Source organism: Periplaneta americana, chromosome 8 (assembly GCF_040183065.1).
Source record: "Periplaneta americana isolate PAMFEO1 chromosome 8, P.americana_PAMFEO1_priV1, whole genome shotgun sequence".
Taxonomy (NCBI): Eukaryota; Metazoa; Arthropoda; class Insecta; order Blattodea; family Blattidae; genus Periplaneta; species Periplaneta americana.
The window spans coordinates 169699278-169725807 of NC_091124.1; positions in this window are offsets into that span (position 1 = coordinate 169699278).

Consider the following 26530-nt stretch of genomic DNA (forward strand, 5'->3'; position numbering starts at 1 on the left):
GCAAAAAGTGCTAAAGATATCAAGTTCATGATCATAAAGTACAAACTTTTTGTTTTCACCCAGTACTAGAGAGCACTTGAGGCCAGTGTTGCCATTAATGACTTGAGATCTTTTCAGTTCGAAATTGTGAAATCTGATGTTAGTCATTTTCCTTTTCCTTCTGAGCCTCTGTACACAAAGACACTACCTATCAAGGGAGCAAAGCTAAAAGATGTCATGAAGCTTTCAAAATAATGTCACAAATCTGCAGACATTGAACTTTTACAAAATGCTGACATCTTGTGAAGACAATGATACACAAAATGAGGATGACGAAATACAAGACCTGCTCTAATATGGGATACCAATACAGTGAAAACTTGAACATGTTTTGTAAGCTATATGTTTAAAATAATGTTAGTTAAATTCATATAACTTAGAAATTCATTTTTTTACCTGTATTTATAAACTGTTTTATATATCAGTTTTCTAATTGAATTGAAAGAGGAGAATTGGGAGGATAAATTTAAATGGTACGCAAACGCGTCCTTGCAAGGGTATCGGGGCTGTAAATATGTGAGCTCCAAGCCGGTTGGCCACTTGTCTCACTCCGTGTTACGCTGCTCCACTGAAGGAGCTCTAGAAAATTTTGAAGGGGAAAACCGAAAATGGACGTAACCTCTTAGGTACCACATTCGCGAGGGGCCGCAAATGTGATCAAAATGATCACGGGACGGGACGAAGAAGAAATGGCTGGTGTAAATCTGCACATTGAAATGAACTGTGTCATTTCGCAGTGCAAGAAGTGTCGAGAACACTCGTTTTTTGTCGTTAGGATGGCAGGTGTTATCTCGCACATTGAAAGGGGCTTTGCCATTTCGCAGTGCAAGTGGAGTCGAGAAGACTCTGTCATCTGTTGTTCGATGACAAGGCAGGTGAAGACATTCAGAAGAAACGCCGTGAATTCTGAATCTGCATATTGAAAGGTTCCCTGTCCTTTCGCATTGCGACTAAATGAGTGACCTCGCACATTAAATAGGCAATTTATAGATTCTGAACTAGGGCATTACGTCGTTTGTTAGAAAAGGCGGAATATATGGGGAAGAGCATATAGATCCGTGGCCCATTTCTTTTAGGGGTCATCCTGACAATTGGGGGATTATGCCTTAGGCAAACCACAGAATACCTTAGACAGGATGAGTTGTCTCATATAAGACACTAGCCAATTTGGCTATTAGGTAGGAGGTGATTGATTGTCTTGAGCCTTGTTGAATCGTCTCAATTTAGAGACCAGCCATTTGGCTTTATGGTGACTCAATTACGAAGAGATAGGCAGGGAGAGATGTAATTATTAATTAATTTAGAGTAATTAAGGGGGTTCATGGGGGATATGAGTGCAGGTCCGTGGCCCATTTTTTTAGGGCTCATCCCGACATTTGTCTTAGCGCCTTAGGAAAACCACGGAAAAACCTTAGGCAGGATAAGGTTTTTTAATCTGACATGTTAGATTTTGTAAAGATTTTACCCTGCATAAAAGCTGAATTGTAGAAGAAGGTCCTAATTTTAATTTTTCAAAATGAGTTTACCCCAATTTAAAAGATTGTTAGAAATGTGAAAATGGCATTAGATCTTTATGGAAGTGTTATATATTTAATCTTAGACAATTTACTTTCATATGTGTATTTGATAATGATATACTTAGTTTTTTGTCCGTCCTGTAAAATTTAAACATATCGATTTGGAGCCTTCTTCTAATAAATGCTTCAATTCAATTGCAGTACACTTCAAAATTTAGGTACTACGTGAATTTAGACTCCTTGTTTAGTTTTATTCTTCCATTTGAATTTAAGCCTCAATTTAAGTAACTTTTTAAATTTCTAACACAATAAAATTGTCTTCAAATTAATATCTCGTCGCATTCTGTGAGGACGAGGTACAGATGCCTCGTAATTTCTGACACTACATTCTGTGAAATTGCTGTTATAGCCTGGAACTCTAACACGACTACTCTGTTGAGAAGGCGAAGGCGTCTAAACCTGATTTCTCTGTCTCTTCGCAATTTCTCAGAGTCTTTCTCGCCTAACCACATTATATAACTTCTATGTGCAACTACTCTTGCGGTTACTTTCAGACGCTCGAGGCTAACATGTGTGTGGAATCTTCACCAAGTTTCGTCGATGAGAAAGACAACTACGGAACCGAAATAGGAGGGCAGAGGAATACAAAACCAGCCGCAATCACTCGTCCAAATGTCCAAACAGTTGTTCTTATCACTTTTCTGACTTCAACAATGTCCTAATGTAACTATTCACCAGAAGCTTATCCGATGTGAAATTGCAGGATTTCAAGATTATTGAGTTTAAAAAAACGTTTTGTATTTTTCAATCAAAATGATGGGAATTATAAGGCAGAGAGGAAGTGAATAGTCAAGGAATTGATGTAAGTGGAGTCGTGAGAAAGTGAAAATGAGCGCAAATAGTAAAAGTGAATAACAATAGAGAAAAAGTGGTAAGATAATTGGATAAGTAACAGCAAGAAAGTAGTGTCAACATTTGAACATTGTAACAGTAAATCAATACGTGGTACAGTCATTAAGTTCTGACACTGACGCCTGAAGGGTAGGCACCCACAAGAATCTGGATGTCTCAGAAGATGCCGCGTGATACGGCGTACACTTAAACAGATCGACATCCTCCCTCAATATAGTCGCCGTTGGCCGCTATGCACGTCTGCCAACGTTGGTGTAGCTGCTGGAAGCACTGCTGAAAGATGTTGGCAGGAAGATGCCGTATGGCTTCTCTTGTGGCAGTCATGCCTTTTCGGCCGCATAAAAATTACGCCCACGTAGGATTGATTTCATGAGGGGAAAGAGAAAAAAAATCGCATGGTGGGAGATCAGGTGAGTACGGAGGATGTGGCAAAACAGCGACCTGTTGCCTTGCAAGATCCTCTTGGACAAGGATGGAGCGATGTGCAGGGGCATTTTCGTGTAGCAACAGCCAATTCTTCCTATGCCAAAGCTCAGGACGCTTACGACGAATTGAATTGCGTAAACGGCCAAGAATCTCTTTGTAGAGGATCTTGTCTACAGTTGCACCTTGTGGGATGAATTCTATGTGAACAATTCCATTTGAATAAAAAAACTGTTAAAGCATCACCTTGCCTTTTGACCTGTCTTGTTGCGGATTTTTCTGTCGTGGAAATAATGGCGTTTTCCAGGTGGCGGATTGTCGCTTCAGTTGCGGATCGTAAAGGAAACACCATGTTTCGTCTCCAGTTATGATCGGTTATAGCAGTTTCGCCTAATTTCTGACAGAACGTAACGTTTGCCCGTTGCTCAAACTGCAACATACTCGAGTTCCGACGCGCGCATTCAAATCACCGTCACAACAATGATCGTAGTTCTGCTTACACTATATGCACGTAACTGTATAATGCTGGGACCAGAGACTAACTGACAAGGTACCATATCACGGCGCCACCTATCCGTTCTAGTGCACCACACCGCCACTATGCCCTCAGTCTCAGAACTTAATGAATGTACCACGTATAAGAGAAAGATAGAAGAAAAGGTCAATGTAAAAAGTAGAGTAAATAATAAACTATGGTAATGAACAGGAAAAAGTGAAATTGAGATTTTAGTGAATATTAGTTAGGAAAAATAAGAGGATTGAAAGTATATAATATAATACTAGAGATTAGGATTAGTGAACAAATAGGGAATAGTAAAGAAACTGTAGGATAATTATTGAAATGGGAGATTAGACCGAGTAATAAAAAGATATGTACAGTTGTCAAAAAAAAAGTGGCCGCACTCGTGAACAGCGAATATTTTCTAAGTCCATTTCGGGTCACGGCGATGTTACATGATGCATGTGCTTGCAGAAGCAGTTCCGGAACTATGGAAGTATTTCATATCTGTGTCTCATAGACCAGCGGTAGAGTGCTTGCTTCATGATTCCAAGCTTGCGGATTCGGGTCTTCAAGTTTTCATTTCATTTTTTAATCGTTCTTTAGCGATATAAATAATATTCAAATCATCATTTATATTCTGTTATCGTTCTTTATCGATACCAGTTTATTTATATTTTGTTATCGTTCTTTTAGAGATGTAAATAATATTCAAGTTATAATTTTTTTTATTCTGTTATTGTTATTTAGAGATATAAATAACATTCAAGTCATCATTTGTATTCTGTTATCGTTCTTATTAACCAAAGCTACGTTTACAATAAACGATCTCGAATGTAAGAATATGTCTATCAAGTATATCGCTAATATATTCGTACGTTGAAAGTTTTTAGTTTTCAGAAGTTGCCTAAACTGTTTTAAAGACTATCATAATTCCGTTATTGTTCAATATACAGTGAAATAGTTCGTACGCCATTAGAATTTTAATTGAATATTAAGTAATGTAAGTAATTTTTATTAGGCGGTTTGTATTTTTAGTTTCCAGAGGTTTCCGAAACTGTTTTAAGACTATCATAATTCCGTTATCATTCAATATAGTGAGATAATTCATGCGCTATTAGAATTTTAATTGCATATTAAGTAATGTAAGTAATATTATTAGACGGTTTTTATTTTTAGTTTTCAGAAGTTTCCGAAACTGTTTTAAGACTATCATAATTCTTCTATTATTCAATATAGTGAGATAGTTCGTGCGCTATTAGAATTTTAATTGCATATTAAATAATGCAAGTAATTTTTATTAACCGATTTTTATGAATTTTATTTAGATTCTAGCTTTCCCGTCCCATTCGGGAAACAGTCCTAATAAATGCCATTCGAGGATCTGAGCTTTCTAGATAAAATCTTTCGCTCGAAAATTTATCAATAATCTCACTCATAACCTATGACAAATCCGATCGTACAACCGCCCACAGATAAATACGGAAGCACACAATTAAAACAAGTTACCAAACACGTGTTTAAATTAAGAACGAAAACATTTTAACTGATATTTTAGTTTCTGTTAGTCTTGCTGTTCTCTCAGTCATGAAATTTGGTGCAGCGGTAGGACTGATGGACGAACAGCCAACATCAATATCCAAGGCGTGACAGCGACAGGGATCTGGCACCCAGATCTATCTCCTTCTGTTAACTTCCCTGCGACCAAACACTCAGCCACTTCCAAGGACTCAACTTCACGGAAAGCTATCTCGCCTCCGGCAGCAAATGCTTTATCCACACTATCCTCTTATCCGGGCATAGCAAACCCCTCTTGCAGCCGTGGTGAATTGTGAGGCAGTTCAGTAGTAGTAGTAGTAGTAGTAGTAGTAGTAGTAGTAGTAGTAGTAGTAGTAGTAGTAGTAGTAGTAGTAGTAGTAGTAGTAGTAGCAATAATAATAATAATAATAATATGTTAGGAGAAAATCCACAAAAGGATTAGGGAAAACACGGGAATTTTGCTTGAAGCAAGTAAAGAGATAGGTTTGGAAGTAAATCCCGAAAATACAAAGTATATTATGATTATGTCTCGTGACGAGAAAATTGTACGAAATGGAAATATAAAAATTGGAAATTTATCCTTTCAAGAGGTGGAAAAATTTAAACACCTGGGAGCAACAGTAACAAATATAAATGATACTCGGGAGGAAATTAAACACAGAATAAATATGGGAAATGCGTGTTATTATTCGGTTGAGAAGCTTTTATCATCCAGTCTGCTGTCAAAAAATCTGAAAGTTAGAATTTATAAAGCAGTTATATTACCGGTTGTTCTTTATGGTTGTGAAACTTGGACTGTCACTTTGAGAGAGGAACATAGGTTAACGGTGTTTGAGAATAAGGTGCTTAGGGAAATATTTGGAGCTAAGATGAAGTTACAGGAGAATGGAGAAAGTTACACAACACAGAACTGCACGCATTGTATTCTTCACCTGACATAATTAGGAACATTAAATCCAGACGTTTGAGATGGGCAGGGCATGTAGCACGTATGGGCATCTGAGGGAGGTGGGATATGATATTAGAGACTGGATTGATCTTGCTCAGGATAGGGACATATGGGGGGCTTATGTGAAGGCGGCAATGAACCTCCGGTTTCCTTAAAAGCCAGTAGGCTACGTAATAGTAGTAGTAGTAGTAGTAGTAGTAGTAGTAGTAGTAATAATAATAAATCGTGGCGCCAAAGCCCTTGAAGGGCCCAGACCGACCAGCCATCTGCTGGCCTCACGTTCACAAGCAGAAGCAGAGGTAGACGATCATCCAACCAGAATGGACGTATCGTGAGGTTAGCATGATGATCCCCCCACCGTTATAGCTGGCTTTCACAACCGGATTTCGCTACCTATAGTAGCTCCCCAAATGCATCACGATTCTGGGTGGGCATCGGTCCGATACACTGATCGAAATATCATGAGAAAATTTCTTCCCCCATGAGGACTCGATTCAGCGCGCATTCTGCAACGCGAGTTCTAGGCAGGATGTCTTAGATCAGTGATGTCAAAGCAAGCGCATTTTTCTTACCTTGACGTCGTGCGCGGGCCACAAGCGCTAAGTATGAAAGGAGGAAGAATTATGTATATGAATAAGCAGCCTGTTGGATTAAGAAAACAGTGGTGCACAAACTTCAAACGAAACGTAAAAATTTTATATCGTTATTTTTATTTGGCTTCTTTCTGTTTGATATTTTATTTATTGTCTGTAAAAAAAATATTAGCACCAATTTCTTAATATTGCACTTATGTTAATAACATAATAAAGAGTTAAGAAGGAATATTCACATAAATTCCACAGTAGTACAATTATACTGTACTAAGTGAATGAAACACACCGTTCATAAAGAAAGTTATATTCCAAAGAAACGGATTGAGTATGATGCAAATCAAGATTTCAGGTATAACCTCCTGTAAAAAATTGGATCGGTGTCGGGTAGAGTTCCCGGGTAGCTCAGTTGGTAGAGCGTTGGTACGTTAAACCAGAGGTCCCGGGTTCGATGCCCGGCCCCGGAACAATTTTTCCCTCGAAATTATTCAGATTGAGTATGACATTGTAAGTAGGAATTGATATTGATGGTATCTTTAGCCTTAATCAAAACAATATTATAGTACAAAGCAAAGTTACCTAGATATATGTTTTAACTGTAAAAACTCTTATCACATTATGCTTTTAAGATGATATTGGTGCGCAACATAAGAATATTAAATTATTTTCTCGAAAACTGTTAAAGCTATAGAGCCCAAGTTTTCACAACACATCGGCACATATGTTTATATGTAACAGTAGTTGCTTTGTTATTTCATTTCCTTACAAACATTTTCCATGCGAATATTTTCAAAATTTTCAGTACGCTATCTTCAATATTACGTATTTACAATAGATTTAAGAAAACATTGTTTCAGTATCTGTAAGAATACAAAATAAACATATCGGTAACTGAAAAAATTCACTTTTATGTAAAAAGTAGAGAAAATATGCTCTCCTGAGCTCTAAAGCGCGCGCTTGCGCCAATGGGCTTCAGTTTACATGACTGCCTTAGACCATGACGGCACGGCGCGGGACGAGGCAGTTCTGTATTAATAACAAATATGAGAGCATAGCACGGGACAAGTTTAATTTTTCATTCATTAGTGGAGTCCTGCGTTTGGTTATTTTAAATACAAGTTAATGTATATCGATCATACTGGCAAGTCAACAGTTTATACTTCAATGAACCAAGCGATCTTCCCGCAAGCAGCGGTACTGTGTTTCTACTGGGTGTTGATTTCAAAGTGTGTCATGACGTCACTGTTGTGAGTCAGCGATTTGAAGCGAGTTTCAGCTTTTATGTCAGAGAAGTTGCCTGTTAATCAAGGCGTTCAATCTGAACTTGAGAACGTGTACTGTATAACTTGAACGTCGTAGCAACAGATGGCGGTCTGTACGGTCTGCGTGCTACCATAACCTCTTTCGAACTGTGTTTTGCGCGGGCAAGTCGTACGCAGGGTTTTTGAGCGGACAAGTCGTACGCAGGGTATTTGTTATCATCCGTTGCATACCGCAACATTCCACAACACAAATCAAATGCTCCGTGTCCATGTTGACCGTCGAAGTTAATGTCAACAAATACGTAAGTAATCGTCTTAACTCTCTCGCCATATCCCGACAGTAAGAAAAAAACTTACCTCAGTACGTGTTTCCAAACAGTTCACATTCCTGCCACTACCGGCGTTACCGCACGTATCGGTACGTACTTACAGAGTCCGTGGGTATCCACGGACTCTGCGTACTTCAGAATGAACGCCGTACTTGCTAGGCAACTTCTCTCGTATTTAGGTAATACGCCTCTGCGGAAGTGTAGGAAGTTGAATTCTCTAGGCTCATCGGCTAGCCACATGACGACATAGAGCGAGTCATGACACACTTTGAACTAAACACCCAGCACTTCTGTTTATTCGTGTACCTGTATGTGTAACTCGGTGACCAACAGGAATACCACTTGGATTTAATAGCAATAACGAAGTATATATTTAAAGGCATCTTATATGCAATAAAGGATAATTTTTACCAGGGATAGAAGAAATTAAAAAGAAAAAACCAGGAGCCAGCACATTTCGTCCAGACATGCAATGAAAAAACAATTGCAGCTGCGATAAAGATACACTTCGAAGGTTCAGAATGACAAGGTTCTATCTAGTGTTTAGTAAATTTTACAGGAGAGCATTTTAAAAGTTTCGTTGTTAATAAAATCAATGCAGATAAGAACCTTTTCAAAATAACTTTATCACGAACAATAATTGAGATATCAACATATCGAGATCGTGCGTATTTGTTTGGTTTCCGCACAAAACCAATCCGCGGAAAGTGTGAAATTCCACATTCAGTATTCCCAACCTAACACACATAACAATTTTTCTCTTCTTACCGCTTAAGTGACATATTGATTTTACTGCTTTAGGCTTTTAACATATTATTTTTAGAGACGTTCAATACAGTAATAATTATAAATTGGAATCTCACCACTGCAATTTCACCTAAATTGCACTGTTAATTATTGTTTTAAATATTTGCAAAAATTAAGTAAAGTCTACAACTCCACTAAAGTTACTGCATTCGTGATGCAAGTAACATTAAGGAAGCCGAGAAAAAATCAACGAGATTCCAGATGCCGATATTATTACTGCAATATGTTATATAAATAATATTGTTAAAATATTAAAATGAAAAATAAATCATTACATAACCTTACCGTTTGTTTTAAGTTCGCATTTATAGACTGGGGGGAAAAAAGACAGACGTACATCACGGCCTGCTGGAGTATAGTAAACACAGAAAACATTTTATAGCAACAATGTTCAAGAAGGATATATTGGTTTTCCGAAGTTGCCGTCATTAAACAGAAACCAAGATGGAGATTTCATTGCAACTAATTAGAAAATCGCCTTTCAGGTATGTAATAAACGATCTTCGCACAAAATAATGTACGATACACGAGCGATATGTTTTCTTTCAATTCTCGGAAATTAAAAAAGCTCAACTATGTTTCGCTTTTTCAAACTTTTCCTCGAAGATTAAAACTTCAACATACCGCTCTTGTAACGCATATTACTATTATATAGTAGATAGCTGTGAAGTAGCAGAATTCAATGCAATAAAAATCTCAATTTTGCTAAAAATGTCAGCTAGAACCTTGTTATTCTGAGCCCGCGACTTACTGAAATATATTAAACAACATTAAATACCTATGCAATGCAAACACATGCTCTCGGAGACGCTCTGAAGCTATACAGTATGTAACAGTGTTGTTTGTACATTCTATCTTCCAAATAAAACTCTAATTTATCATATGAAATGATATAATTTGATTTGTTTTCAAATGAGAGAACTATTACACATGGACTTTGGAATATATTAAAGTCAAACAGTATATAAACTTTTGAATACATTAAACAAATCAAAATAAACAAAGACATGTCCAATTTCTATGTAACAGTCTTGTCTGTACACTTTGATTATTTATACTTTTCAAAAACAATTAATATCTTGTAGAACATACCTGCACAAACAGTGCTCAACGAGCGCGCGCGCTCCTTCGGAGCGGGAGAGCTATGTTTACCGCTCGCCGAAACAGAGAGGAAGATACGTCAGAATGACATAGACTTGCTTTGGGTAGAGGAGAGGGAAACGATCACTCAGTTATCTAGTGGAGTGCAGTGCGTAGGCCTATTCTCAGTAACTGTTTCACGTTGCTTACCTACTGCTACAGTACAGTATGGAGGAATCTAAAAGACGGAACATAAAATTTAACATTTAACGATTTACAGCTCGAACTTATTGATCTTCAATGTGACCTAAGGGCTAAAGATCGTTTGAATAATACTACTAGCCTGGTTGAATTTTACAAGACTAAACATTAGCAATAATATCCACGACTACATAGGCTGGCTGTGAAAATGATTGCTATGTTTGGCTCAACATTTATATTTGTGAGCAACCGTTTTCTATAATCAACTTTAATAAAGGCAGACATCGAACGTCTGTAACTGATGTTTCATTACGATCAGTAGGCTACTGTTCCTTTCATCTGCAACAGCATAAAACCTCGTTTTCATGTACTGATAAATATAAATATAACAAAATGATATTGTACATTTAAGTAAGTATAAAATTCTATTATTTCTGTAAAATAAATGTTTCTGTATTAATTAATAAGTCCAAGACAGTTTTGCAAACACTGAAAGGAAATTCATTTCATAAACACTCGTACTAGTACCTCCCTTTTGTGTACATTTTGTACGAGATCACCCCTTCTTCCAGTCCACCCTATACAGAGAGCAGCTAATATCTGCATTCCGCTCATGAGCTGTTAGCCGGCTCGGAGAGCTCAAACCTTGTGCAGGCCTGTATTTATATCTTTCTAAATTCTTGTTTGCGTTTTCCTTACTCATAGTCTATCCTATTCACTTAACTTTAAAACTTCCTTTAATTTCCTTTTTCTTTCCCCTGTGCCTTCTTTAATCTTCCAACCCACTTTGTATCTTATTTTTACCCTTAGTTTCTTTTCCTTTTTCCTTCACACTTACTCTTTTTTGTTTTCTGTACATTCTTCATATTCTGTACCTCATTTCTTTCATTTCCTCCCCTATTTCTTCCTCTTTCCGTGATTCTGATGTCTATTTCAATTTTTATCGGTTCTTTAACGACTCTGTATCAAGTACGCTCTTTTTGTAGCGTCCATAGGATTAGTTCCGCCCTGGACATAAGAGGGAAAGTGAAAGGGACAGAGAAACCCCAGCCCATGTCTTTTTCGCTTACAGCCCTTATAAACGAACGCAGAGTAGGTCTCTGTGCATCAGTGATGGAATTTAGGCGACCAGCGAGAGCGAAATTTCGTAAAATCTATGATTCCTTCCTGACACAATCCGTCACTGACTTTCCTGTCTGCTCGTACTACACCAAAACATAACAGTCTCAGCCGAGGAATGTGGAGTGGGGAGTTAAGGGGTTGTCTGCAGTGACTCAATTGAGTTATTAGCTCCCAGGCCTGGATTCTTCTTCTTATTATTTGGTATTACAGCCCAGGTGGGCCTTAACCTCCTCTATGGCTGTCTTCCATCCTTCTCTATCCATCGCCAACTCCCTCCAATTCCTTATTCCTAATCTATTCACATCCACTCGTACACAGTTCCACCATCTTGTTCTCGGTCTTCCTCTTAATCTGGTTCCATCTGGGTTGTTATTGAAGACAATATTCACTTTCCTTGTTGTTTCCATCCTTGTGACGTGTCCCAACCATCTCAGTCTTTGACATCTTATGTGCGCCTCCAAATCCGATTCCTTGTACAGTTCGTATATCTCATTATTATACCTGGCTCTCCATCCATCCACTGTTTCAATTGCTCCGAATATCCTTCTTAAGATTTTCCTCTCAAATACTGCTAGTTGTTTGCATGTATTTTTATTCAGAACCCATGTTTCTGTACCATATGTTATAATGGGTCTTATTAGGGTTTTGTAAATCTTGATTTTGGTTTCTCTAGATATTATTTTATTTTTAACAATTGGTAAAAGTGAATAATATGCCCTGTTAGCCAGATTTATTCTTCTTTGTACCTCATTCCTTAGGTCATTATTTGCTGTCAATATTGATCCGAGATATGTAAATTATTTTACTTTTTCAAACTTGTATGTTCCCATTTTAACTTCCTTCACTTGATCATTTTGTCTTTTGGTGACTGACATAAATTTAGATTTCTTTGTATTTATTTTAAATCCCAGCTTCTGAGTTTCCTTATCCAATGCTATCAAGGCTTCTTCAACGTCTTGTATCCTTCTTCCGGTGATGATGACATCATCCGCATAGCCTAAAATCTGTTGTGTCTTATTAAAAATAGTTCCATTAATTTGGACTTCTGATTTTATTATTGCAATGTGTAGGGCTATATTAAACAAGAGAGGTGCCAGCCCATCTCCTTGCCTGGTTCCTTTCTCCTGGATTAGTGATAGCGAAATAGTATTTGGCGAAATGAGTCAGAGTATTCAGTATGGGATTTCTTCCAGCTCATTAATTTCTTTTCTTTTTTTAGCCCTTATTTTTTGTTTGGCGTTTTAACTTTCAAGAATTTACCTCTAATGCTCTTTACTCCCTCGAGGGAGAAGGCACACTCAGTCAGTAAGTTGAGATACTCCTTGGCCTGACAAAACGGTCAGGGGAGATGAGAAGCTGAAATACGAAATCATGTTGCGAAGGATTTTAGGATCGGAAATTATGCACGTCGTAGCCCTTGTAATTGGCGCTATCCCAGCATTCACATGCAGGGACTTCGGAAACTACGAAAACCTCAAGTCCGGTTAGCCGGCCCCTGGGATCGAACCCCGAATTACCCGATATTCTTACTTATTGTCTTCTATTTTCTATATTTTATATCTCCTTTGTTCTCTTTCTATTCATTTTCTACGTTATGCACTCCTTCTTACTTTATTTTCTCTCTTCTGCATTTTCTCTGTATTATCTTCATTCTAGTATCTATTTTTCTCCTTCATTCCATCTCTATATTATTAAATTATATTTTTCCTTTCTCCCTTTTTCTATTTCTCGTTCCTTCCTTCCTTCCCCCTCTCCTTTCTTGTCTTTTACTCATTTCTCTTTTATTTTCTCAAAACTTCCTTTATTTGTTTGACATTTTTCTCCTTTCGCTATCTTTCTTTCTCCATTATTTTCTTCCCTTTAGATCAGCGATGTCAGACAGGGACTAAACGGAGCGGAGCGCTCCACTAGACTGGTTGCGTGCTCCGGTGTTTCCACAGACATAAGCAAGTTCAAGCTCCGATCTAGCTCCACAACCGGTATTGGAGCTTATAACTCTGACACTACTGCTTTAGACAATTATATCTTTGTCCCGTTTGCTGTGGAGACCTTCGGTCCTTGGAGTCATGACGCTAAAGTTTTGGTATCTCAAATCGGCCAAATTTTGATCTCCATTACTGGTGATCGCCGTTGCACTACTTATTTGCGTCAACGCTTAAGTATTTCTATTCAACGCGGAAATGCAATGAGCGTTTTGGGCACTCTTCCAGAGTCCAGCCCTTTGGACGAACTTTTTCTCCTGTAAAATTTATTATCTCTATGTAAATGTTTATATTTAGTTTTTATTGTATGTGTAACTGTAACGGTGAAAACATTGTTAATCAAATTTTTTTTTTTCATAAGTGTATATTAGTAGGCTATACATAGTCCTAGTAAGCTTATATTAAATTAATTTGAAGACATTATTACAAAAACACCCCTTGTCAAAATTGCTATTTTTCAGGAGAACAATAAAAAATAAAAGAATAACACATGTCAACTATTTCCGTACAATTGGTGTTTTATCCTTGTGTCTCTTGCACTTGACATCGACCTTTTTTGGAGTCTATAAACATTTAAAATAGTAGCAAATGTGTCCTCAACTCAATTTCATTAAAAATGACTAGGGCTGTTTTTGTAATAATGTCTTCATTTTCATCATTTTACTACCTAACTTAAATATTAAATTAATTATAATTCATTGAATTAAATTAGCTCATAAATTAAGTTACTACTTTACCTTACAGATTTATCTAAATTTAAATAAATATGTACCTAGTGAAGAATATTGCTGGAGAACCTTTTAAGTGTAGTGTAAATATTTGTAATTTAAGTTTATATATTATATTGATTAAGGCTGGTTGAGTGGAAGAGAAGGCCTTATGGCCTTAACTCTGCCAGCGAAAGTAAAACATTATTATTATTATTATTATTATTATTATTTTGGGAGTGTTTTTGTATACGCAAACGCATTATTAATTTGGTTATAACTTTTATATCACCTTTATAAAGGTGAACACGCTTTGAAATATTTAAGTGGGAAAATCGTCGTATCTCGGTTATTTTGACAAATTTTATGTACATTTTCACTTTATATGAGGCATTGTTGTGTATCATTTATTTATTTATTTATAATAAGGAATTAATTTTCTCTTTCCTCTATATTTTTTTATTCATTTTCTATCTTCCACTTTCTAATCCGAATTAATTCCCTTTCTCATTCTCTTCTTCCATAGTAAATCGCCGTAAATACTTAGAGAGTCAAAAATTATTATTTACTCACTTAAATTCGAAGTTGTAAGCGAACAGTATTTGAAAGTTTTAACGAAGAGATTAAGTAACAGTCTTTAAACTTCAACACTGCATTGCTTTAGAAAACAATGCGGGTCGTTTCATCTCTGTTTTCGTGTTACCATGGAACCCATTGTTTTTCGAAGCTATTTCACCGTCTAAGTAGCACGTGGAATGCACTCAATTTCCGCTAGATCACTGTGATATGTATCTAGCAGGCGCGCTGAAAACAAGCTATCTTCTGGAGCAATCTATCTTTACGTGTTCTTCACAACTTCTCTCATTTCGCAGTGGATTGTTTTATCTCGTTAATTTACGCACTTCGCTCCGCTTCATTACCTCTACACATTATGAATAAAACCGTTGTGGAAAATATATGCTTTAATGATTATCTGCAGCGACGTTCTAAACTGCGACACTCTATTATAATTATAGAATTCTAGTACACTAAATCCCAATTTTATTTATGAGATTATAGGCTTTTACTCTGATTCTGCTGTGAAAAGTTTGTATTTTGAGGGAATAGGAAGTTTAGTTTATATGGTATAGGGTAAAGTAGGGTCTGTTGGACAGTCGGGCTTGTTGGACACTTTGTACTTTAACGTGTTACCTCGCCACTTGTGGGCACCACATTCTGCTAGAAGTCAATGACTGAAGTAGCCCCACTCGTGGCTATTTCCGTCATTGACTTCTAGCAGAATGTGGTGCCCACAAGTGGCGAGGTAACACGTTAAATTACAAAGTGTCCAACATGCCCGACTGTCCAACAGACCCTAGTTTACCCTATCGGAAACTGCTTATAAGGTCCCTGAGCCAAATAACGCCATGTATACCTTTAACGCCACCCTATTAAAATTTGTTAACGACACAAGTTTTCGGTAGTGCACTGTAGCCTGCATTCGCTTGCAATCTAGTGATGAAATGAGTTACTAGCTGTCCGCTGACATTTACGAGTGACATTACCCATATATTCCATCATTTTCCTGTTGTGTGTTGATAGTGAATGGCTGTTCTTATATCAAGATAAGAGGCAATATTTTATTTTGTGTGTTGAGCAAATAATAACTGTATTAAACTATATATTTTCGTGATCCTTAAACATTCTTCTATGTATAGAACGTATTTACTATTTATAAAATTTGAAAACAACTAGTCAACTGAAAAGAATAGAAGCAGCTGAGATGAGATTACTAAGACCGCTACCAGGCTACACTCTCTATGACCATAAATATAATGAAGACATCCGACAAGAACTAAATATCGCAGCCATTACAGAGACAATCCACAAGTATCGGAGCAACTGGCATGAGCATGATCTACGGATGCCAAATGATAGACTACCCAGGAGATTATTAAATTACAGACCCCTTGGATACCGAGATCGTGGACGCCCGAAGAAGCGATGGAGAGACCAGCTTTTCACCTGAGACGGAACAGGCCTAAACCCTGATAGCTATTGATGATGATGATGAAAATGTTAGAGAAACAGGCATGTCATGTTATCAAGTACTCAGTAGCGCTTTAACACCATGTGGCGTTAAAAATCTACAAACAAAATTTTAGGTTATGTTAGTACTAAGGCTGACAGTACAGCATCAGTGTGAAAACATCAGGAAAATCACTAAGCTTTCAACTTACAAATGTTCAGAATGTGCAGTGGTGATATTGGTTCAATTGCTTATCGAACTCTTTTTTTTTTATTTTACATAACTTAATTTTTTTGTTTTACTTATTGGAAAACATTCATATTAAATTAAGGTAAATGCTTTTGTGTTTAATAACTTTCTACTTTATCACATTGTCTCTTTTTTTAAAGTAAGGAACTGGAAAACATATTTTCCTAATCCATCTGGTGTTTCAGTTTCAGATCAAGAATCTTTCATTAGTATTGAGTGATTTTGTATCTTTTATTAACAGAAACTCAAATTTAGTCGCTTAGTTCTATTTGTGTTGCTTAGGAAAAATAATTCATTAACAATTATAAGTGTATAGGTTACTAGAAAATAGGTGGCGTTAATTGGACAACCTGTTCCTAATAACGCCAGTTTACAAAGTTTTCCTATTTGAGTTTTAATTCTTGTTCGGTATATAATATATCCATTTTCATTGTGCTTTTTGGTAAAGATAAAATTACAGTTTCTATTTAATAATTTTCGTATTTGTGCATAACTTATTTTCAGAGCAAGAGTGACTGAAGTGTTAAGGTGGCGTTATTTGGTACGTGTACCTTACAGTCCATTCTGAGTAGCGCCTTGTACTTGGTTAGCCCACCAACAGGATAAAAGAACACGACACAGTTCCATGCATTCATAGAAATGCAACCAAATAGCTCATTCTGTCTGTGTTTTTCTTAGATTTTTCTATGATGAATGTCTAGATAAGCTTCAAAAGCTTTTAGATTCAAATTTAAATTTTCAAATTCAAGTGACCTACATATGTAAGAAAACTTTTTCCATAATTCATTCCCTCAGACACTTAACCAACGTTTTACCTCTCAGCCTTAAAAAGAATCTGATCCAAACTTTAGTGATGCCCCACTTCGATTATTGCGATTCTCTATTCACGAATCTAAATACTGATCTTTCCCACAGGCTACAGCGTGTTCACAATATCTGCGTTCGTTAGTTTGTAACATTAGAAAATTCGATCATGTAACACCGTCACTAGAATTGTTGTCTTGGAGTCCACTTAAAGAAAGAAGATTCTTCAACTCCCTCTTATTACTATTTAAAATCATCTACACATCCACACCCTCTTACCTAGCATCTCGTTTTGTTTACCTTTCACTACCTCGAACCCGGAACATGTACCTTCTCTCTATTCCTCTGCACAGAACATCCTTCTACTCATCATCTTTCAGCATATCGATTCCAAGCCTCTGGAATTCTCTCCCTGACCATGTCAGAGACTGTCGGACAATATTAAAATTCAAATTTAAGTTAAAAAATCACATTCTAGTTCATGGAATTGCTTGATGAACATCTGTCAGGTTGCGCAACTTCGGCTTAACCCACGACATATAATAAGTATTGTAACTGTGCTGTTGTAAAATTAACAATTAACATGTGATGTATTTTATTATTATTATTATTATTATTATTATTATTATTATTATTATTATTATAACTTATCACTATCATCATTGCTATCTCTGTTTATTTTTCTTTTTTTTTTGTATTAACTCAATAAGAGCTCTATAGTGTTTTTTGACTCTGTTGACCCTGTATAGGGCTTTAATTTTATTTGTATTATTTTCATCAGTGTTTGTATTTCTTTTTTTTATATGTACTATCTGGTAGGATGGAAGAGAAGGCCTTATGGCCTTAATCCTGTCAGATTAAATAAATAAATAAATAAATAAATAAATAAATAAATAAATAAATAAACAAAAGCAAACAAACAAACAAACAAACAACCAACAAATAAAACAAACAAACAAAAGCAAACAAAGAAACAAATAAATAAATAAATAATTAAAGAAACAAACAAACAAATAAATAAATGAATAAATAAATAAACAAACAAACAAAAGCAAACAAACAAACAAACAAACAACTAACAAATCAAACAAACAAACAAACAAAAGCAAACAAAGAGACAAATAAATAAATAAATAATTAAAGAAACAAACAAACAAACAAATAAATAAATAAATAAATAAATAAATAAATAAATAAATAAATAAATAAATAAATAAATAAATAAAAGCAAAGATTTAGCCTACATAAATTCCCCTTCATAATCTTCGGCAATTTCCAAACGAATGCGTTCACAATTAAATGTTTTGGCTTTTTCATTACGCCTTGTGGCCTTCATTCGCTTAGTCAGAGGGCCGTATTCAGAAAAGTCCCTTCAATTTCATTTTCTCTTACATCAGGAGGTAGAAAATGCACAATTTGTATTTAGAGAGACAATTCAACTTACAATTTAATCGTAATAGCCAAAAGCTTGTGCGATTCAAGAAACATAAAGATCAACCTTATACCTCACTTGGTATTATAATTTGAATGAACATCAAATAACGAGACACTTATTTTCGACGATAAAGTTCCCCTCAAAAAAGACACCTTCCGAAATGTGTGCTTTATTCACCACAGATTCCATAACGTTTTGGCCGGGTATCGAACCCGGCCCGTCTAGATGGAAAGCACAACTTTTCCTCTATGTCACTTTAACACGTAATCGTATTTGCTGCGAATCAATATTGCCATGATGATTACAATTCGCCTGAATGTACGCTCATTTGTTCTTGTATGTTATCTAATCCGTAATCGATGGTGCTTTTCAAAATGACGGATGTATTTGCTTACGTGTTCATGAATAATTTTTATCAAAACAAGTTTCACAGTTTTGTTCCACGGAACTGAATCCGATATTCGACACACCCACGCTTACGTGACTCTCTACGGCTCTGAATTTCATCGCCGACTTTTCCTTAAAAATTCACAGTCTCACATTAAATCTAAAATTACGGAGTTACTAAAGAAAACATATCTATATAACGACGCACCATTAAAGAAGGGGGTAGCCACCGGCGTAGATCAATCTGCTTAGACGCTTATCTACCGACTAGAAGTTGCGTTCGAGCCTGGGTTTAATTCCCGCTTTGGCTGATTAACTGGTTGGGTTTTTCCGAGGTTTTCGCAACCGTAAGACGAATGTCAGGTAATCTATGGCGAATTCTGCCAATTACCATCTCCCTATCAACAATTCCATCGACGCTAAATAATCTTGTAGTTGGCACAGTGTCGTTAAATAACGAAGTATAAATAAAAAAAAATAAAAAATCAACATAAAAAAGAACAGATTGATTTTTTCACGTGATGTACTCATTGACCTGATGATCCATATAGTACTCATCAACAATATTCGACTGACGGAAGCTAATCAAGAACATTGTCCAACTACGTAGATACACAGATAGTTGCCCAGCAAGGTAAACGTATTTTTTCTTGTGCACCTAAATCATTCACTCATTCATTCCTCCATTAACTTAGCTACTCAACTCTTCATTGCATCAACTCCATTTACTCAATCATGCATCCAGTCATACAGATACTCATTGACAGACCAACTCGTTCTTTCATTCGCTCACTCGTTTATTCATTATCTCATTTATTACTCATTCATGCATTCAGCCATAAGATACTCATTGACAGACCAACCCGTTCCTTCATTCGCTCGCTCCTTCACCTATTATATTATTTATTACTCATTCATGCATCCAGTCACACAGATACTTCTTAACAGACCAACTCGTTCCTTCATTCGCTCACTACTTCATCCATTATCTTATTTATTACTCATTCATGCATCCAGTCACACAGATACTTATTGACAGACCAACTGGTTCCTTCATTCGCTCGCTCCTTCACCTATTATCTTATTTATTACTCATTCATGCATCCAGTCACACAGATACTTATTGACAGACCAACTGGTTCCTTCATTCGCTCACTACTTCATCCATTATCTTATTTATTACTCACTCATGCATCCACTCACACAGATACATATTGACAGACCAACTCGTTCCTTCATTCGCTCACTACTTTATCCATTATCTTATTTATTACTCATTCATGCATCCAGTCACACAGATACTTATTGCCAGACCAACTCGTACCTTCTTTCGCTCACTCGTTCATCCATTATCTTATTTATTGCTCATTAATGCATCCAGTCATACAGGTACTCATTGACAGACCAACTCGTTCCTTCATTCGCTCACTCCTCCATCCAGTATCTTATTACTCATTCGTGATTCAGTCATAAGATACTCATTGACAGACCAACTCGTTCCTTCATTCGCTCGCTCATTCATCCATTATCTTATTTATTAGTCATTAATGCATTCAGTCATACAGATACTCATTGAAAGACCAGCTCGTTCCTTCATTCGCTCACTCATTTATCCATTATCTTATTTATTACTCATTAATGCATCCAATCACATAGATACCAAACCAACTAGTTCCTTCTTTGGCTAACTTGTTCATCAATTATCATATTTATTACTCGTTCGTGTATCCAATCATACAGATACTCATTGACAGACCAACTCGTTCCTTCATTCGCTCACTCGTTTATCCATTATCTTATTTATTATTCATTAATGCATCCAGTCATATAGATACTCAGTATCAAACCAACTAGTTCCTTCTTTGGCTAACTTGTTCATCAATTATCATATTTATTACTAGTTCGTGTATCCAATCATACAGATACTAATTGACAGATCAACTCGCTCCTTCATTCGCTCACTCGTTTATCCATTATCTTATTTATTACTCATTAATGCATCCAGTCATATAGATACTTATTATCAAACCAACTAGTTCCTTCTTTGGCTAACTTGTTCATCAATTATCATATTTATTACTCGTTCGTGTATCCAATCATACAGATACTCATTGCCAGACCAACTCGTTCCTTCTTTCGCTCACTCGTTTATCCATTATCTTATTTATTACTCAATAATGCATCCAGTCATACAGATACTCATTGACAGACCAACTCGTTCCTTCATTCGCTCACTCGTTTATCCATTATCTTATTTATTACTCATTAATGCATCCAGTCATACAGATACTCATTGACAGACCAACTCGTTCCTTCATTGGCTCACTCGTTCATCCATTATCTTATTTATTACTCATTAATGCATCCAGTCATACAGATACTCATTGACACACCAACTCGTTCCTTCATTCGCTCACTCGTTTATGCATTATCTTATTTATTACTTATTAATGCATCCAGTTATACAGATACTCATTGACAGACCAACTCGTTCCTTCATTCCCTAATTTGTTCATCCATTATCTTATTTATTACTCGATTTTGCATCCAGTCATAGAGATACTCATTATCAAACCAACTAGTTCCTTCTTTCGCTAACTCGTTCATCAATTATCATATTTATTACTCGTTCGTGTATCCAGTCATACAGATACTCATTGACAGATCAAATCGTTCCTTCATTCCCTAATTCGTTCATACATTATCTTATTTATTACTCATTAATGCATCCAGTCATACAGATACTCATTGACAGATCAAATCGTTCCTTCATTCCCTAATTTCTTCATCCATTATCTTATTTATTACTCGTTTATGCATCCAGTCATATAGATACTCATTATCAAACCAACTAGTTCCTTCTTTCGCTAACTCGTTCATCAATTATCACATTTATTACTCGTTCGTGTATCCAGTCATACAGATACTCATTAACAGACCAAATCGTTCCTTCATTCCCTAATTCGTTCATCCATTATCTTATTTATTACTCATTAATGCATCCAGTCATACAGATACTCATTGACAGACCAACTCGTTCCTTCATTCGCTCACTCGTTTATCCATTATCTTATTTATTACTCATTAATGCATCCAGTCATACAGATACTCATTGACAGATCAAATCGTTCCTTCATTCCCTAATTCGTTCATCCATTATCTTATTTATTACTCGTTTATGCATCCAGTCATATAGATACTCATTATTAAACCGACTAGTTCCTTCCTTCGCTAACTCGTTCATCAATTATCATATTTATTACTCGTTCGTGTATCCAGTCATACAGATGCTCATTGACAGACCAACTCGTTCCTTCATTCGCTCACTCGTTTATCCATTATCTTATTTATTACTCATTGAAGCAGCCAGTCATATACTCATTGACAGACCAACTCGTCCCTTCATTCCCTCACTCGTCCATTTATTATCTTATTTAGTGACTTACATATCCGTCCATCCACTTAACCTCCTATTTACTTAGCAACTCACAAGAGAAGAATGCTTTATTTTTATTAACTCTATCATAATCTTAAGCTTAAGAAATAAATTTCCGAACATCTATTTCATAGTGAACCAGATTAAAACATACCAGATATTTGGATTCTGGGTGAGACCTGGAATTTTCAAAATTAATCTAATAGTAATTTGTAACACATTTCCATCACTAATTATCATTAGTATAATTGTTCTCATAACTTGATTAGTTAAACAGATAGTATACAGAGTGTGTAGAAAATCTCGCATATGAGCTACATCGTACAGATATCGGTAAATATGAAGAAACCACTTTTAACATTTGTGTTAGCTTGTCATTCACTTCTATTGTTTTTTTTACACATTTTAAAGAATTAAAATACTTATTCTATTTACACACAAGCTTTACTTTTAGGAAGACACGGAGATATTGCAATAAACTTCTGGATTTGTGCATAGAAAATATTTTTTTAGAGAAATTTTTAAAAACTTCACTCCATTTTGAGCAAAGATCAGCATTTTCTGCATTCCTCTTTGCTGTTTTCTCTCTAAGCAAAAAATGTTACAAAATACCTTATTTCATCCAGGTCAAGTCCATCTAGATTGAAAGAAAAATAATGGCCTGTCTCTACAAATTTTTCTAGTTGTGGAAGACATCTTAGCGATAGACCTCGTACATCCCATAGATATGGTGTGAATTAACACCCCTGGTACTGAGATTTTCAACGGAATTTTAATAAAATTATAATTACACTTAAAATTCGAGAATATCTGGTCACAATTATTACGTTCAGGGACATTCCGGGCACGAATTTTGTTCCGGGACAAAAGCAAAATTCGGGGACTGTTCCCGGGAAACGGGTTGTCTGGTAACCTTACTTCAATCCCAACACGAAACTTAGTTTAACTCGTAAGTAAAGAACTAACTATCCTCTTCTTCATATATCGTGTTGCAACAGCGTTTGGCTTCTTGTTAAGTGTCGTGTGCCGATAAGTTTCACTAGCTGCAATCTAATATTCTTTCGCCACTTATTATTATAATACACTGTTCTCTTAAATTGTCTGAGTATATTGCGAATTAAATCAATAGCTTTCACAAAACACGCTGAGAAATGTTTCGTATAAAACAATTTTTATCTCGAAAAGCAAGCAAAAACGAGCAAAATTGTATTAAACTTTTTTGATTGAAATATCTCAAAGAATAACCCCCTCAAATTAATGACATTACTTACGGTTCATTCTGTATTTGTCTATCCCCTATGGCAGTGGTTCCCAATATTTTTTGACTGAAGACACATTTTACTGAACGCCCACGATATCGTGACACACTTATTTCTTTTTATTAATAATAATATAACAACAATCAGTGCTTTTCTTTTGGATAGAAAGGTGGTAGAACTCTGTGTAGAATATTTTATGGCGAACGGAGAGATGATTACTGTTCACTGCACGGGAATTTTGTCGTTTTTGATCTCCTTTTCGTCCAACTAAGACTTTCAAGATCTAAGAGAAATTGAAAGAAAAACTATATTAAAACACAGTTATTCACACATAATATATTATCGATTTCATGATGAAAATTGCAACAAAAAGAGTCTCCCAGAAAAAAGCACTGATAACTTCTATGTATTGTCAAACATCCAGTGTTGTTGATAGGTCGATGTTAACACGCAATCGAAAAATCTAGAAACAAGCAGCAACTTGAGTGGCATTAGGAAAAACAAAGGTAGGTATGTGTAAAAAATTCGAATCTATTTATGCTGAATGTTCGATAAAATATTTTTATTATCGTTTTTGAAATCTCATCTATTTAAATAATTTAAATTTCAAATTAATGTCAAGTCTGCGCTTGGTGGGTTGCACAGAGTCCTCCTATACGTTGCTTTATGGTTGACATGCCAACACGTAAATTATCTTCAAGATGCAGCAGTCTATTACTTTGTTTAGATTTCACTATTTTCAAGGCAGAAAATGTTTATTCACACACGTATGACATTGAAAACGGTAGTTCTAAATGTACTTTTAGTTTATTCGGCACCATCGACTGATCTGAAAAAAACATTTCCACATATATGACACTCGGGATTTTATTTATATTTGTCGTTTTTGATCTCCTTTTCGTCCAACTTAGACTTTCAAGGTCTAAGCGAAATTGAAAGCAAAACTGCATTAAAACGTATTTATTCACACATAATATATTTTCGATTTCATGATGAAAAATGCAACAAAAGAGTCTGCCAGAAAAAAGCACTGATAACTTCTATGTAGTGTCGAACATCCAATGTTGTAGATAGGTCGATGTTAATACGCAATCGAAAACTCTAAAAACAAGCAGCAACTTGAGTGGTATTAGGAAAAAACAAAGGTACGGTAGATATGTGTAAAAAATTCCAACCCCATCTATACTGAATGTCCGATAAAAGATTTTTTATTATCGTTTTTGAAAAATCATCTATTCAAATCATTTAAATTTCAAATTAATGTGAAGCCTGCGCTTGGTGGATTGCACACAATCTCCCTACACGTTGCCTTATGGTTGACATGCCAACACGTAAATTATCTTCAAGATGCAGCAGTCTGTCACTTTGTTTATATTTCAGGATTTTCGTGGTAGAAAATGTTTATTCACACAAGTATGACATTGAAAACGGCAGTTCTAAATGTCGTTTTAGTTTATTAGGCACCATCAATTGATTTGACAAAACATTTCCACATATAAGACACTCGAAATTTATTTATAATATTTATCTCTAAGCCACGTAAAACCATACTGCAAGTATTCATCACTATATTTACGAAACGCAATACATTTTTGTGAACCCTGAAGTGGAACTTTCGCTCACATTATTTGAATTAGCACTGCTGTCATCTAACCAAGAAACTGATTCAATTTGTCTTTTTCGAATTAAAAATTTGTCCATGATAAAATGTAAATAAAGCACTTTTGACAAAATAGTCGCACTATTACCCACTCAAACGCACCTGAAACTGAACAATATATTCTGATGATTCTAAACTCTGAATTTACTAAGTGGAGAGAGTAAATGAACTACTAATAATTTTGGCAGGTGTTCACTTTTATTCGCATTATCGTCTGGCAAAAAAAAAAAAAAATTAAACTGAGCATTGTTGCAGGTGTTCACGTTTCATTGGTAAAGTCTGTCTCAAAATAAAATGTGCCGTCCAACCTGTGGAGTAACGGTCAGCACGTCTGGCCGCGAAACCACGTGGCCCAGGTTCGAATCCCGGTCGGGGCAAGTTACCTGGTTGAGGTTTTTTCTGGGGTTTTCCCTCAATCCAATACGAGCAAATGCTGGGTAACTTTCGGTGCTGGACCCCGGATTCATTTCACCGGCATTATCACCTTCATTTCATTCAGACGCTAAATAACCTGAGATGTTGATACAGCGTCGTAAAATAACCAAATAAAATAAAAAATAAAATGTGCCATATCAAAGACTTCGTTATAGATACAAAAATTCGTTGTAAAGAGACTTCCAAAATTTCGCGACACACTCCATGGGGCTGCACGACATACCAAACACACTGGTTGGAAGCCCCTGCGCTATGGAAATATGTGTAAGTTAACGTATTCTCCACACTTCAAATTTGTTACTATTTTTTTTTAATTCGTGCCTTATTTAAAGTTCGAATCTTCCCCCTTGAGATCAACTGGGCGTACAATAGGAATCAACGTTATACAGGGACATCATTTTATTTTTACTAACATTTTTAATATTAACCTGTCTATACCTTTTGAGAACCGGAAACTCCGCTAGCTCCCCCCTCCAAGACTGGAGTTCGATGATACTAGCGTAAAACACAAATCACTCTACTAGGTATAGGAAGGAAGAAAAGTAGTTCATCCATTTACGTAAACTAGGAAATATCCGATTTTGAGTTTGATAATTTTCATTAGGTTTTTCTTTAATCGAAGTACAGTACTGTATTAAGAATAAGTGTTTTTACTCACGAAGTGAGTTGTCCATGCGAACGTATTCATTATGCAGTGTATATTATACTGCCTACAGCACATTAGCGTACAGTATTGAGAAATAAGTTAAATTGAAAAATAATCATAATATGAATATTTAAACACAATTTTGAAAATGGTGGCCGTTCATTTCGATACAGGCTTCAGTTCTTTTGTGCATATTATCGCACTGTACACTATTGCATCTAATTCCAATTGCCAGTTTCGTCCTTCGTACTAG